The sequence below is a fragment of the Dipodomys merriami genome, unplaced genomic scaffold (assembly GCF_024711535.1).
Source record: "Dipodomys merriami isolate MVZ:Mamm:240054 unplaced genomic scaffold, mDipMer1.0.p SCAF_13, whole genome shotgun sequence".
NCBI lineage: Eukaryota > Metazoa > Chordata > Mammalia > Rodentia > Heteromyidae > Dipodomys > Dipodomys merriami.
Genome location: NW_027202604.1, coordinates 3,790,793 through 3,807,227, shown reverse-complemented (window position 1 = coordinate 3,807,227; position 16,435 = coordinate 3,790,793). Strand labels below are relative to the sequence as shown.

Genomic DNA, 16,435 nt, shown 5'->3' with positions numbered 1-16,435 from the left:
TAACGCAGGTACTGGGCGAGGTCTGTTCGTCGTCCAGGAATGGACCTTACAGAGAGATGTATTAGGTCTTTTTTATCCCACAGGAATTGGATTTAGTTGTTTAGTGCTTTGAGCCACGTATAGTCATGGAACTTTATTGAATATCTGGGTTGATTGATTCACAGCCTAGTTGGCCTTAGGAAAGTCACAGAGAGAGCTGACAACAGCAAGCCAAGGGTGTCCATTTCCAGTTTTGATACCTTGGGCATAAATACATGGGCTATGGATCTTGTTTTCTCTTAGGTACTCAAAGTCCCTAGACATGTCGTGATGTGGCTTTGCTTTTTCTCATCACCCATGAATTGGACCTAACAGATCATTATATTTTACACATCAAAAATACAGCCTCTCCTCCCCCTGTTTCATGAAACTGTGGAGGTAGTTAGCATTTACTCATTGCCCATTCTGACGTGGCACATACTACTCACTTTGCTCATTTAACTCAAACTTCATAGCTTCAAGGAAGATTCTATTATTTCTATTTTACAGATAAGGAAACTAAGACTCATGGAGGCCATTTGTCCAACATTGCTTAAGTGGTACAGCCAGGGTTTGAACCCAGGTCTATGTCTGATGTCAATTAAGAGACCTGTGTGTGTGTGTGTGTATGCATGTATATATCTGTATAAAATTGCAATCACAACTGGGTATCATGATACATGCCTACAATCTCAGTACTCAGGAGACTGAATCAGGAGACTCTATCTCAAAAGAAAAAAAATTAAAGCATTGATAATTTATTAAGGAAGTCTGAGTTCTTCAAAACTTAAATATAGCTGGGTGCTGATGGCTCACACCTGTAATCCTAGCTACTCAGGAGGCTGAGATCTGAGGATCACGGTTCAAAGCCAGCCCAGGCAGGATAGTCCATGAGACTCTTATCTCCAGTTAACCACCAGAAAACCAGAAGTGGTGCTGTGTCTCAAGTAGTAGAGCATTTGCCTTGAGCTGAAGAGCACAGGGACAGAGACAGAGTTCAAGCTCCAAAGACTGACAAAAAAAAAAAAGTTAAACAGAATAATCATATGATATAGCAATTTCACTCCTGGGTAAATACCCTCAAAGAATTCAAAGCAAGGACTGAGATTCTTGCACAATAATATTCATGACACTATTTCTTTTTTTTTTTTTTTTTTTTTTTTTTTTGTCGGTCATGGGGCTTGAACTCTGGGCCTGGGCGTTGTCCCTTAGCTCTTCAGCTCAAGGCGAGCGCTCTACCACTTGAGCTACAGCACCACTTCCGGTTTTCTGGTGGTTTTATTGGAGATAGGAGTCTCACGGTCTCTCCTGCCCGGGCTGGCTTTGAACCGCGATCCTCAGATCTCAGCCTCCTGAGTAGCTAGGATTACAGGCGTGAGCCACCAGCGCCCGGCCATGACACTATTTCTTTTCACAGCCAAAATGTGGAAACAATCCAAGTGTCCATCAACTGCTGGATGGATAAACTGCATTTTACAAATACACATTAGTGGGGCTGGGAAGGTGGCTCAGTGGTAGAGCGCTTGCCTCGCATGCCTGAGGCCCTGGGTTCTGTTCCTCAGCACCACATAAGCAAAAAGAAAAAAGCCAGAAGTGGCACTGTGGCTCAAGTGGTAGAGCGCTAGCCTTGAGCTGAAGAACTGAGGGACAGTGCCCAGGCCCAGAGTTCAGGCCCCACGACCGGACCCCCCCCAAAAAAAAACCCCCAAATACATGTTAGCCATTTAAGGGGATAGAGTATTGGTTCATGCTACTATAAGGGTGAATCCTGAAAATGTTATATTAGTGAAAGATTTCAAACACTAAAAGACAAATATTGTATAGTTGTATTTCTATGTGGTACCTAAAATAGGTAGATTCACAAGAATGGAAAATAAAACAGATATTTGTTTTGAGGAGAGAGGGAATGAATAAAAAGTTTTATTGTTGTTGGTGGTTAGGCAGCACTGTGGATATTCCCAATGCCACTTTAAAATGGTTAAAGTGGTAAACTTAATGCTATGTATATTTTACTACAATTAATTAAAAATGATCTAGCTTGATGAAAAGAATCCAGTAGATGTAAATAGCAATCTTAATTCTGTTCCCTGTTCCCTGTATAAATCGGGAAAGTGACTTTTAACATCTGGAATCAATGTTTTCTCATATAAAAGATGGAGATGATATGCCTAATTTATTAAATATCTATGTCCACTATGTATACTGAGTGTAAAAACTCAGTATGCAGCGCAGAGGTGGTGGTGTCATGATGGTGCTACATTATTGTTACTGCTAGCTCTGAAATTTAGCACATGCACTCTGCTGAATGGTTAAATGGTAACTGAAATTTTGTTCTTGTTTGGGAAGAATTTTAAATTTTTAAAAAAAAATTTCAACAGAATGCCAGTGAAGAACCAGGTGTTTGAAAAATGTGGCTATGTTAAGTTAAATGAGCCTTTTTTTGGACTCCAGATGGGAGCATAAAGCTGTTTGAAACCCCAATGGTCTTTTCTTGTTGATTTTCACATGACTGAGAAGAGAATTCAACCATAGTGGAGGGGAGTTGTCAATGTGTCCTGGAAGTCAGCTCATGTGGCTACTTGGGAAGAGCTAAGATGTTGGAGCAAAAGCTCATAACCCTTGCAATCAAGAGGGTTGTGATAGAAGCCTCTGAAGAAAACTTTACGGATGGCATTGCTGAGAAGATGAGCTAGTTACAAGGCTTTCCCCAATGCCCTTCACCCTTTGCCTTGTGTCTCAGGAAAATGGAAGATGTCTGCCGAGTCTGAAAACTCAAATAAATCATATAAGGACTTCTATTAGATTGTTAGATTTCTGTGCTCATAGAGTAAATGATCAGTCCTCCTACCCTGTATATTAAATCTGCTCTCAACGAATGTTAACATTTTCTCGAATAAGTTATGCCAGATTCTTACGGGCATTGACTGCAGCCCCCTAATAAGTCACAGCTGTAGACCTGGAAACTTGTCCTTTGAACATTTGGAAGTGTCTCTGCAGGCTCCTTGCTTTGCTTGAGACACATATGGCCACTGAAAAATAATCTGCCTTTGTATTTAACCCTTCTTACATTTCAGAAACTATTCTGTGGAGTTGAGCTTTAATTTGAATCTCTAATGATTACCAACAGCAAATACATTTCCTCCAGCCAACTTTCGCCCCTGTGTGGCCTATATGCCTGATGACAGTGTCTTAAATAATAGCTAGTTTCCTTTTAAAATGTTTATGTTGAACTGGAAGTAAATACAATTTTAGGCTACTCTGTTTCACAAAGGTCATGTGTACAAAATGTGTTAAAACTAAGTAGACTAAGCTTATAAAAGTAGATTAATCACCATAGTCTAATCATTCAGACAATTATTGCCACATTCTGGTGTATAACTCTCCAGACTCTTTTCAAAATGAGTTTATAGTCCACTTAGTTTTTAAACTTACCATTACCAAGTACCAGTACATTCTGTATATATTTCTATATGTAGTTATAAACACACACACACACACACACACACACACACACACACACACACACACACACACACACACACACACACACACACACACACTTTGTGTAGCCCAGGTGGGATTGGAACTTAAAATCCTACTACCTCAGAGTCCCCTGAGTACTCATATTACAGGCACAGCTCACCATGCCAGGCTCAATATAATAGCTTATGTCTTACCATGTAGATTTCAAATAATATATTTGAGTGGTTTCTATTTTTGGACTTGTAAAATTTACAACCTTCCTAGTTAGAATTAATATCATCTTTATTTTTTAATAGAAAACTCATAGTGACATGGATGAGATGAACATTTAATTTCTCTTTTTAAAATTATTATTATCTTTAAGTAGTTGTACAAATGTGTTTCAATTTAACAAAATAGCTTATGAATACAATGCATCTTGATCAATGTCACCCCTATCAACATTCTCATCCATCTCTCCCCTACCTGACCTTTCCTTCACTCTTCTTAATTTCATAAGATATACATTGAATTCTTGACTACATTTCCCACTCTTTTCTTCTTCATTTGTCTACCCCTTTTCTCTTGATGCCATCCTAACTCACCTCCTTTCAAGTACCCTCTTCCTGGTGTTTATTTTGTTGAATTTTTGACTTTGCCTTTATAAGGAATTACACTTAAGTCTACCATATTTCAGGTAACACATTTATAAACTAAATGTAGCTTCCACATGTAAGGGAAAATATGTATCCTTTGTCTCTCTGAGCCCAATTTACTTAAGTTTTTCCAAGTCTTTCAATTTCTTTACAAATGGTACAATATCATTTTTTCTAATGGATGATTAAAATTCTATTGTATATATATATATATATATATATATATATATATTCCTTATAACATTCATCCATTAAGAGACATCTGGGTTAATTGTATATCTTGGCTCTGGTGAGTAGTACTGCAATGAACATGGTTGTGTTGGTGGGTTTACTGTATCCTGGTTCATAATATTTTGGATAAATGCCCAGGAATACAATAGCTGGATCACAGGTTAGTTTTCATAAATGTAAAGTAGTCCGGAGGTCATGCTCCACTGTCAATATGGCAGTCATCAGGGATTCAGGCTTTGTTAATGTTTTGCTCTGTCATTTTTCTGAAGAGCTTCTATACGTGGGATCACTTCTTGGCCCTATAGCTTCAGTTCTGGATATCACATCCAGGTTCTAGGTAGTACAAAGAACAAAGTAAGGAAGAATCCAAAGATATTCTTACACTAGCCACATTAGTCTTTTTTTTTTTTTTTTTTTGCAGTCTTGGGACTTGCTCTACTACTTTGAGCCACAGCTCTACTTCTGGTTTTCTGGTGTTTAAGTGGAGATAAGAGTCTCATGGACCTTCCTGCTTGGACTGGCCTTGAACTGAAAGCCTCAGATCTGATCCTTCTGAGTAGCTAGGATTATAGGCATGAGCCACCAGTGCCCAGCCCAATTAGCCACTTTTAAGGAGCCTTTCTAGAAACCTCATGAAACAAGGATTTCTGCTTTTCTGTAGTTGTTATATATACTTAGCTGCAAGGGAGACTGTGCGGGGAAGTTAAGATGGTTTTACCTCTAAGTAAAAACGGGAAGAATAATTACTGTGGAGCAGTTTTCTTTCCTACCATGGATTTCTTCTAATTAAATACTTTTACATATTCATAATTGTTTCCTTGTGATTTAAAGCAACAACATTTAGAAATACTATATGTTTTTCTTATTGTAAAAGCAATCTATGCTTGCTGAAAACAATTCAACTTTACAGACACTAATCTGTTTTAATACACTTTAGCACTTTGAAATGTGTTAATTCATGTTCTTCAGCATTGTACAACGGAGTTGACTACAATTCCCTCTTCTTGTCTAATCAATCAGTCTTGCAAGGAAAACCAACATATTAATTTGTGTTTTGATCACTCATCAGTTTCTTATTTTTCTACTGACACACTCATTTAAAACATTTTAAAGGGCTCTTAATATTTACTGGATAGTTACCATGTGTTCTAATATTTTTCAAATTTATTGCTTTTTTTTTTTGTCGGTTGTAGGGCCTGAACTCTGGGCCTGGGCACTGTCCTGCTGCTCTTCAGCTCAGGGCTCCCTCTCTACTACTTGAGCCATAGCACCACTTTTTCTGTTTTTTAAGCTTTTTCTGCTTATGTGATGCTTAGGAATGAAACCCAGGGCCTCATGCATGCAAGGCAAGCACTCTACCACAGAGCCACCTTCCCAGCCTTCTCCTTTGTTTTTTGACATACATAAAACCCCCTTAAATATACACATGTAAATACATTTTTTTTCTTGTCCTGGTGCTTGAACTCAGGAGTAGGTGCTGTCCCTGAGCCTCTTTGTGCTCAAGGATAGTGCTCTACCACTTGACCAACAGTGCCACTTCTGGCTTTTCTGATTAGTTTATTGGACATAGAGTCTCACAGACTTTTCTGCCTGGGCTGCTTCGAACCACAATCCTCAGATCTCAGCTTCTTGAGTGGTTAGGATTACAGGTGTGAGCCACCGGTGTTTGGTCTGTAAATACATATTTTAAGCCTTCCCTTTGCCTGTACATGCTAACACTTAAGGAAAGAAATATATGTAATTTTAAATTTTTCTAGGTGAAAATTTAAAAAAGCACTGTGTTGGGCTTGGAATTAACCCTCACAATGAGAGCTTCCACACTGAAGTAGGCCCTAGGTTGAGATTCCTCCTCTCTCCTCTAGCAGAGCTTTGTGCTGATTATTTAAGGTATAGAATCGATCTGTTTCAACAATAAACTGAGGGAGCCTATTGGCTACAATTGTCAAGGTCCTGAGATCTGATAAGTAACTGAAGAATTTGTTTTACTGGAATGCTATTTTTCTTTAGGTTACATTATGCCTCATTTCAGGGAGATTATAAATTGGGGGTGGGGCTGTTTACCTGTGAGATTAAAAGAATTAGAGGAGATAATAAACATAAAAGCACCTGGTGCCTTAATTAGCTCCTGGAGATGAGAAAATCAACAGATGTTTCCCCAATCTTCTCAGAAACAAAAGACTTTAGGTGTACAGTGCTAACAGTCCCTTTTGTACTAACAATCTCTTTATTATGTAAATAACCCCGTTTTTTTCTGTTTGGTAGTGCCTATCTTCACTAGTCCCACTATAATAGGGCCTTCCTGACTTTCCCTCCTTCCAACATTTGGCTTTGGGGCCAGTCTTACACATCCTTTTCTGGTCTCCCACCCAAATCAACTCCAAAAAATCATGGGTAGAGTTCTTTTAACTAAAAGTTTTCAGTTACTGGGAAATGAGGGTAGGGTGGGAGACTGGTTAATCTTCCACATCTGTCTGCTTTCTTCTCTTGCCTTTTCGAGTTCAAAATTAACTGAGATCTGGAGGGAGAAAAAGCTTAGGTAAAATAGCACAGCAGTGGGAGGAGAAGGCCACAGTGCCAGCTTTCTCTGCATAAGTTCCAAGTCCTTTACAGATGATGACCTGATACGATTAGATGCTCACAAGTTGGAGCATCAGAGGTCAAGATGATCATTAGTGGAAGCCTGAAGAAGAGCTATTTCATACCTAAGGGGAATAATATACCAGACAAACAGGAACATTAATTATTTCCATTTGCTCTGTTCTTGCTTCTGTTGAGAAAGGTGAGCTGCCTTCTTTAAGCTGCAAGCTGGCAGATTTCACTTTGTGCTATTTTTGAGGCCTTGGCAGCAGAGCTGCCTCTCCATCCCAGATCTCTGAGAAATCCAAAGAATCTGGTGCAGGGTGTTCCTGCGAAAGAAGATCTTGACAAGTCTCCACAGAATCTGGGAGATGTGGAATGGAACAAGAACGTGTGGCAATGGGCTGAGGCCCCAAGTCCACACCAGTTTCTGAGCACAGAGGAAATCATCCTCGGGGCCCTTACTGCAGAGAAAGAGTCAGAGGAAGCCTGGAAGTGAGGCTTGTTGGGAGCCAGTTACTCACCATGTGCCAGCCAGGTTCCCCCAGCTGTGGAGGGATTACTCATAAATATCAGTTACCAACTATCCATCTGGGTATACCAGGTTCCCCTGGAGTTTATGAGCAAAATAGCTTTCATAATTTCATCTCCGGCATTCACTGAGTTTCTATTTACTCTCCAGGAAGTTCACATAATGCACATTTGTGTGATAAGGGGGTGGGTTGTGGTGCATGCTGGGAAACAGTGCTTTGACCCAAAAATCTATTAGTAAATTTAGAATGAGCAAAAATTACTCTGGCACTGGCTGAATTTGCTCTGGTTCTTTTGGTATGCTTGAGCAGTTTAGGTGGTTCAATTCATTCTGAATCTCACCCCTCTCAATGACCTGAATGTCCTCCCAAATTTTACGTGTTGAAACTTAAATAGATGAAATTAACTGGACCATTGGGGAATGACCAGGCTTTGAGAGCAGATCCTTCATGGATGGGATTAGTGCTTTAATAAAAGAGGCCCCACAGGCAGGTCTGGCCCCCTTTTAACATGTGAACACACAATGAGAAAGAAATAGGAAGAAAAGCTGAATCTGCCAGTGCCTTGATCTTGGATTTCCAGCCTTCAGAACTTTGAGAATACATTTTGTTGTTTTTTCGTCACTCAGTTTAGCCCACATGGGCTGAGATATTATTCATCTTTCACCTTTCTAGCTTCAACACATTTGGAAATAGTTCAGAGTTCATAGTTGTTCTGAATTTCAGAGTAGGGCCTTTGGAAACATTCTTTCACCTCCTCTCCACCAGCCTATCCCACATCTGTGACGATGGAGAATCAGGAGTCCAAGGCCAGACCTGTACTTAGTAGTCTTATAGTGCAGGTGTTAATTTCACAGGAAAGAGAGACTTGCTCTGCAAGGATGTTCTAACCCAAAAGAAAAGGACATGGGAGAAGACAAGAAAATAAATGTTGTATGTCTCCAGCAAGAAGAGTTCTACAGGCAACTGGACCTCATCTGAGCACCCTGGAGAGAGTTGCAGGCCATACCAAGCAGTTTCCATCACAACTATGCCTATGGCAGCACCAGAATTACTGAATTGCTACTTTAGGAGCTAGGAGCCTCAGGGCAGCAAAGAGTGAGTTAGAGTAATGTAAAGGAGAGTCGGTCTGAAACAGTGAGGATCCAGAGACCTTGTTCTTTCCTTGGTACTTAGAGGACTATTCGCCTGGGTATGTAAATTGCCAACATCCCAGGCCTGGCCATCCACATTCCTAAGAGGGTAGGAGCCAGGGTGTGGAATGGATCTTAACTCTCACCTAGTTAACATCAGCTAAAGGACTGAGTAAAAGACCACTAAAGGGCTGTCTGTGACTCAGGCAAGCTGCTCCAGGGCCTCTCGGCACTATAAATGTGAAAGACTTTGAGTGAGACAAGCGATAGTCAATTTGGGATCCTCCAGTTAATATGGCTTATAGGTAGGGATGGTGTAATCCCTAGCACTTGAGAGACTAAGGGACCGAGTTTGCAGCCAGTTTGGGCTAGGTGGGTAGGTGGAGAGTCTTGCACTGTGCCTAGAGAAGCTCAGCCTATTTGGAATTTCTTTTCTTTTCTTTTTATTTGTTTATTTTTTTGTCGGTCATGGAGCTTGAACTCTGGGCCTGGGTGCTGTCCCTCAGCTCTTCAGCTCAAGGCTCTACCACTTGAGCCACAGCGCCACTTCCAGTTTTCTAGTGGTTTATTGGAGATAAGAGTTTCATGGACTTTCCTGCCTGGGCTGGCTTTGAACCGTGATCCTCAGATCTCAGCCTCCTGAGTAGCTAGGATTACTGGCATGAGCCACCAGTGCCCGACTTGGAACTTTTTTTTTCTTTTCTCATCTCAGTAAAGAACCACCAAGAAGTGATGGTGGTGGAGCAGTGCCAACAATGACAGTCTTTGGCTTTGAGGTCCTACAGCATGTCTTAGTCTTTTGGATCCAGTACCCTGCAGGCTTTTACTACCTTCCTTCTCCTGCTCTGATCAGGGTTCTTGGATTAACTTCCAGTGTTGTTAGACTTTTCTACCTGCCTTTCTAGGGCTGCACTCTTTCTCATTGCATTTCTTCTATTCAAGTTGGGGGAAGTTGCTGTTGAGGTTTCATCTTGACCTTCCCATTGTGTTGATTCCAGTTTCTCACAACCACCTTGGAGAAGTTTGTCATCATTGCACACCTTGATGACCAACTGATCCTGCCAAGGTAGGATGCCTTCTCTCCATCAAAGTTAAAGTTTTGATTCTTCAAAATATTATCTTTTGTGTCCTAACCTTCTTAGAGTCTCTCCATCCAAAGTGATGTAGAAAAAGTACAAAGTGATGAAGAACAACTCTGCCAAGCAGGGTTGCAGGACAGGTAAATGGCTTCTCAAAGGGTATCATGAAAAACTTCTTTCCCTCCTAGAAGCTCCAGAGAGTCCTCTCAGTTCTTCCAGCTGTAAGAGACTATCTCACATCTCTGTGCAAGGTGCTCCTATTACACATTAATTTCAAAACTTTATCCTTGCTCTAGCATGTTCTCTTTCCAGGATGGAATTCCATGAAACAATCTACCATTTCCTCTCATAAAGGTTTTACTTATAAAATATCCCTCAGTTACTTCTGTTTAAATTTGAAAAAAAATCAGTGATTTCAAATTGTAAATTCAGTTAAAATTTACTTTCCAAAAATGTTGTAGGATAACCCTGCCAGAGTCCAGAAGCAGAAAGCAAATGAAGCAGGCAAACAAGATAATCTAGAGGATGATAGAACAGGATCTCTGATTAGTGAAGCACAATTACACAGAATACATAAATTATTGATTCTTGTGTAAAAATCACACAGCGGAAGGGGAAAAACTAGGTTCCTTATCATCTTTCCTTTTCATTCTACTTGTCAAGATAGTTTCAGATTCTCTGAAGTGTAGTAGTTTTTTTTTAAGTGCATGTCTGATTTGGAGGATTGATAACTGCATTAAGTACCTTTTGTACTTTCTCTTTGGAAATGTGGTTCTTTGGGAATCTCATGTCTTCGGAGCAGCTCCACCTTTTGTCCATTCCTTACTTACTATAGTGTCTTAGGTATTTGCCTCCATGTCTTTGCTCCTTTTCTGAATTGAGAGTTTATTGAGAGTTGATACATACTTGCATGTGTCTTATCAATAGTGAGTTTCCCAGTGGTATGAATAAGTGGAAATTTTAAGAATATAATTTTGAATACTGATCATGAAATAATTTTATAATGAGAGTTTTCATATGGTATGAATGTTTTGGTGACTCAGATAAAGAATACATACTCCATTTATATTTGTAATAATTTGTAGAAGGAAAAGATGGATATTTCAGTTGTGAAACAATTTTTCTTAGTTAATTATATTGGTATATGGTTTCCAGGGTATATGTAAAATTTAAAGGCACACACACACACACACACACACACACACACAATAATGCACGCATGCCTTGTTGAGAGCAGTAGGGATCATTTCACTGTGCTCTTGAGGAAGGCAGCAGATGTGTCCTCAATTCTGTCAGAGTTGAAGTCTTACTGTCCCCAGAGAGTTGGGGCTTGTGATCCTGGCTCTCAGGGGATAAGTTTGGAAACAGGGCCTTCTGGTTCTTAGTGGCCGGGACCCCTGGGAGAAGGGACATCTGGTCAACCTGCAGCTCTGCCTGTGGCTCTGCTCCAAATAAGATCCTGAGATGCAGAAATGATTCCATTCACTTTCTGCCTCCTCCTCCTCCTCCTCCTCCTCCTCCTTCTTCTCTTTCTCCTTCTCCTTCTCCTTCTCCTTCTTCTTCTCTTTCTCCTTCCTCCTCCCCCTTCCTCTTCCCCCTTCCTCTTCCCCTTCCTCTCCTCCTCCTCCTCCTCCTCCTCCTCCTCCTCCTCCTCCTCCTTTTCCTCCTCCTCCTCCTCCTCCTCCTCATCTCCTCCTCCTCATCTCCTCCTCCTCCTCCTCCTCCTCCTCCTCCTCCTCCTCCTCCTCCTTTTCCTCCTCCTCCTCCTCTTCCTCCTCCTCCTCCTCCTCCTCCTCCTTCTCCTCCTCCTCCTCCTCTTCCTCTTTCTTCTTTTTCTGCCCTGGGGCTTGAACTCACCTTTCTGGCCATGATGAGACCATACCTTTCACAAAAGATCTCCTTCATCCCTGTCCTGAAGAGAAAACACAAGATGTGTGTTTGGTGTTTGGTGTTTGGTGCAGAGCCCCAATTCTACTTCATGGATGTGAAATGCCCAGGATACTATAAAATCATGACTGTCTTTAGCCATGCACGAACAGTAGTTCTGTGTGTTGGTTGCTCCATTGTCCTACAGGAGAAAAAATGAGGCTTACAGAAGGCTGTTCCTTTAGAAGGCAGCAGCACTGAAAGCAAGCACTGAACCATGATGAGTGGGAAGCCATCTCAATGAACACATTTTGGATTAAGAAAAAAAGAGTTATGGGACTTTCCTGCCTGGGATGGCTTTGAAAGTGATCCTCAGATTTTAGCCTCCTGAGTAGCTAGGGTTACAGGTGTGAGCCACCAGCACCCTGCTGATTCTGGATTTTTCTAGATACTTCAGTTGGTGTTTAGCTTAGTCTTTAGAACTCACAGATTCTCTGTAAACTTCATTCTACAGAATGAATCTCTGATATCTCTGGCATTTTGAGGAGGAACTTTATAGGAGAGAGGACTCATTTTCTTGGGGTTGCACCTTTTATCAATTTCTTAGCCAGGAAGGCAGGTGTTGAGGTCCCAGAGACAGACCAACTTTGGATAAGAGCTGTTCCATACACTAGCTTTGCAGAGGCCAGCTTCCCTTGAAGCTGCTGCTGCTGCTGCTGCTATTTCAGGGTCCTGCCCCTCCTAGGCTTCTTTGGAGGCTCTGAAAGAGAGGCCCAGCTATGCTGCCTCTTTCTGCTCTTGACTTCCTCTGGGTGTGGGGTAAGAGGGATTTTGGGAATCTGTCTAAAGGGAAGCTGAATTGGGAATATGTAATTTTAATTATAATTCAGGAAGCCCTTTGGGAATGTGTCAATGAAATAAGTGAAAAATGATAGTCCCTGATTTGGAGGTAGGTAAGTGTTTCATTAATTTGTGGTCATCGTATAGAACAGATTAAGTATACTTAAATAATAAATAACTGAAAGAAAATTCACATCAAGATAGAAATGTGAAATCGAAATGACACAAATGAGTAATAAAAATGGTAGATACTGAAAAGAAAAAAATGAAAAGTTCAAAAGGTAACAAAAATATCCAGATCCTATTAAACTACTGGAAAGAAATTTTATTGATTTATTTATAGCAAGAAAGAATTTTTGACTAGAAATAGTAAAGAAGCTTAGGATATTGATAATCTAGTAAACAAAGAGGAGTGAATAAGAGGAGCATATTGGGAAAGATTTAAAATTTTAACTGATTTGGCAGAAATAAAGGTGGCATAAAATTAATGTCACTATCATGAGGATGTCTATTGACAGCAAAGAGATTAGTAGATCTTGTCAACTTGGTATTGTTGGTTCAAGATTAACATCACGGATAGGAAATCTTGAAATGCCCTGAAATCTTATAACTGAGATATTAAGGTGATAGTGTATGTCTAGTGAGCTCAAGGTCCTGAATTTAAACGCTAGCACCACCAAATTAACCCCCAAACAATTTACCCTCAAAACTTGTTAGAATTTTATCCAAATTTGGTAGCAGCCCTAAGAACTTACTATCCTAAAGTCATAATGCTCAAAATAATAAAAACAAATTTTGATCACCATGTTACAGGAAATAAACTTTTTATGTTCTCTTCATAGAAAAAAAGTGAAATCATTAAAGTGTAAGGAAAAAGTTAGATCTTAGGCAGGTGATAAAAGTCACTCTTGTTTTCTGAACTTGTTACAGTTTCTTTTCTCTTTCTAGATGAATATTCACTTAAACACTTAAAGTTTTATTGTAGTGTTATATTTTCCCCCTAGGGTAGACAAATTCAAATCATATAAATTTTTGGCCTGAATTTGCTCTTTATGCCCCATGAACCTGAGGAGGCAGTGTACATACTCTGAATCTTGTTTTTTTCATAATAGATGGAGGTTGTACAGGTTCTCGGTTACAAGGTCAAGAGGTTTATATGAGATAATGAGGATATAAGGTTTAGCTCAGAAAGCATTCTAAGTACTCCTTTTTCTTTTTTCAGTCATGGGGCTTGAACTTGGGGCCTGGGCACTGTCCCAAAGCTTTTTCTGCTCAAGGCTAGCACTCTACCACAACTCTACTTCCAGTTTTCTGGTGGTTAATTGGAAATAAGAGTCTCATAGACTTTTCTGCCTAGGTTGGCTTTGAACCACTATCTCAGATCTCAGCCTCCTGAGGGGCTAGAGTTACAGGGGTGAGCCACCAGCACCTGGCTGCTAAGCACTCTTTATATTCATTAATTTGATGGCCACAGATTCACACCTAATCTTATGATGAGATTAAGCCCCCAACCTAGACAATACAGCTTTAGCATAGAATAAAATGAAAAAGCTCCTGCTCTTAAGAAGTGTTGTAGGCTGGGAGTGTGGCTCAGTGGTAGAGTGCTTGTGTAGCATGCATGAAGGCCTGGGTTCAATTCCACAGTACCCCATACACAGAAAAAGCCAGAAGTAGCACTTTGGCTCAAGTGGTAGAGCTCTAGCCTAGAGAGGCTCAGGTCAGAGCCCAGGCCCTGAGTTCAAGGCCCATGAATGGCTCTCTTCCCCCTTCAAAAAAAAAAAAAGAGAAGCGGTACAAATTCCTGTTATTCTAATTATTATTGCTTTTGGCCACTTTTTCTTTGTGCTCCTACTACTTCTAGAAAAGTTTTAAAGTAAGTGAATACAGTTTCTTTGTTTTGAAAGCTTTATGCCAGGTTTAGGTCTGTGGTAGGTGCAGTCACGATGCAAAACCAGAGCAGATGTTAGTGACATTCTAACACTGCAGTGGGGCCAGAGGTGGTATTTGTAGGTTATAATTTGGCATTCTGAGAGGTTAATGGTAGAGACAGAGAAGATCAGCAAGGAGCTCAGCACAAGCATTGAGAAAAGTGGTCTATATAGTGACTCTCATTGCTTATAGTCCTTAGGACTTAGAGCAGAAGAGACCTTGTGGTTATAGGATATAGTGGTCACTCACTGCTCTGGGGGTTACCTGTTTTCCTAGCATTTTCTGGGGCTAACCTACCATTTAGAAGACTATTTCTGCACAAATAGCTTCCCAAAGCATAGCTTTCTAAAGTTGGAGAGGCATCAGGGAAGGAGGCCACACATATAATTCTGAGGACCAGTGGCTGGTTTTCCACTTGAACCCTTTGAGTCTAAGCATCTGCTGAAGTTTATTTATAGGCTTACAAAAAGGGTCTTAGTTATTCTACAGCAGAAGCCCAGTGTACTGGCTTTGGTCCAGATTTGGAAAGCTGAAATGTGTGACTCTTTGTTTATTTTAGGAGTGTGCTGTACTGGTGGACTCAAATGGGAAAGCAATGAATTGTGTGTACAGTGCTGTATTTTTTACTTTTTTTTTTGTACATGGGCAACTTGGACTTTGAAATTGCGTGATTATTTAGAGACAGTTACATTCAGTTATTAAGCTCTTAGACCTAGAGAATGTACTGATTCTTTTCTTGTGCCGTGAATCTATTTTTGACAGCTAAGGCTCACTAAGAGATTGTGACTTTTGGATGATTTGTCCTTAACTTCCCATATACAGACTGGGAGCCCCTTAAGTCAGTATTGTGCCTGTCACTTAGTAGATACTCAATATTTCATGAAAAATAAATGAATGGGTGATTAAAAAAAGGATTATATAAGTTAATATCATTTCCAGGATGAAGAAAGATGCCTTCTCTACCGAAAGAGATTCATATGATGTTCATTCAAGGCAGACTAAACTTGATGTTGTTAACTAAAGTTTATTCTAAAAATAAATGCTGGGCTTTGAGAACAAATCACTTCCTGTATTGATACAAAGCAAAGTGCTTTGCAGAACCATGTCTTTACTTTGTCTTTACATGTGCATCAAGGTTACTAAGCTGTCTGATAGACATTAGGATAGGCTTATGACGGTCCCTGGACTTAAGTCAAAACAGCTGGGTGGAGTGATCTTAGCACTCTGAGTTGTATTTCCCTCTGTCTGATGAGAATAACAATAGTAACATTGTTAGGGTTACTGGAAAGATTAAATGAGATATGCTACAGTATTCAACAAGTACTCAGTAACAATTTCTTCTCTTGCCTTCCTCTGCGCTTCCTGCTAATCTGGGCAGCAGTGAGTTCTGCTCAATTCCTAGCTAGTCTGTAGGAGTCAGAGTCTGTAGGTCACTTGTTCAGTTATACCTACCACTTTTGCATAGCCCTTGAAAATTCAGAAAGGAAAGACAAAAATTTTCATCCCTGGATTTCACAGGAGGCTAGTACTTAAATTTTTGCTCATTTAATTAGTGATCATCTCTTTCCTACACCCACTCTCAAACCAAAGTTGGATTTCACCAGCATTTTACATTCTCTGAGACTGCTTGGTGTTTCTTTGTTTACTTGGCATGCAACCCTACTTTTATTTCCCTTCTTTGAGGTTTATACCTTGTGAAGACAGTTTTCTAAGTTCTTGAAGGTGACTAACTTTAAAAGCTAATAGTGGTGCAAAGAACCAAGCAAAACTCTTGCTTTTGGAGAAAATCTGACGACTCCTTAAAGCAGCCCTCAACTCCTAACTCTTCTGTGATAACTCAAGGTCAAACTCATTGTGGTGGTGGCGGCTTGATTTTGCTCATTTTGTACATTATTTATGTAATAAGCGGGTTGTGAGGGAGTGTGGATGTAGATGATTCATAGGCAGAAGCAGAGAGAAACAGATTGCAGAAGCCCAGCTCCTCTTCCTTGGGTGTCCCCTCCACCCCCAAAATGCCTCCTTGCCATTTCCCACACTCCTTGCCATAGTGATAGGCTAGGCATCATTCCCAGCCTCCCCAGACAGCCCTGTGGGCAGCCCACTGGCCCTTTAGA

The 16,435-nt window shown here is 40.4% G+C and overlaps 1 pseudogene; it reads left to right on the top strand.

Annotated features, from left to right (window-relative positions):
- The first annotated feature begins 11,664 nt into the window (after positions 1–11,664).
- LOC138824514 (small ribosomal subunit protein eS27-like) lies at positions 11,665–11,813 on the top strand (annotated as a pseudogene).
- The last annotated feature ends 4,622 nt before the right edge of the window (positions 11,814–16,435 follow it).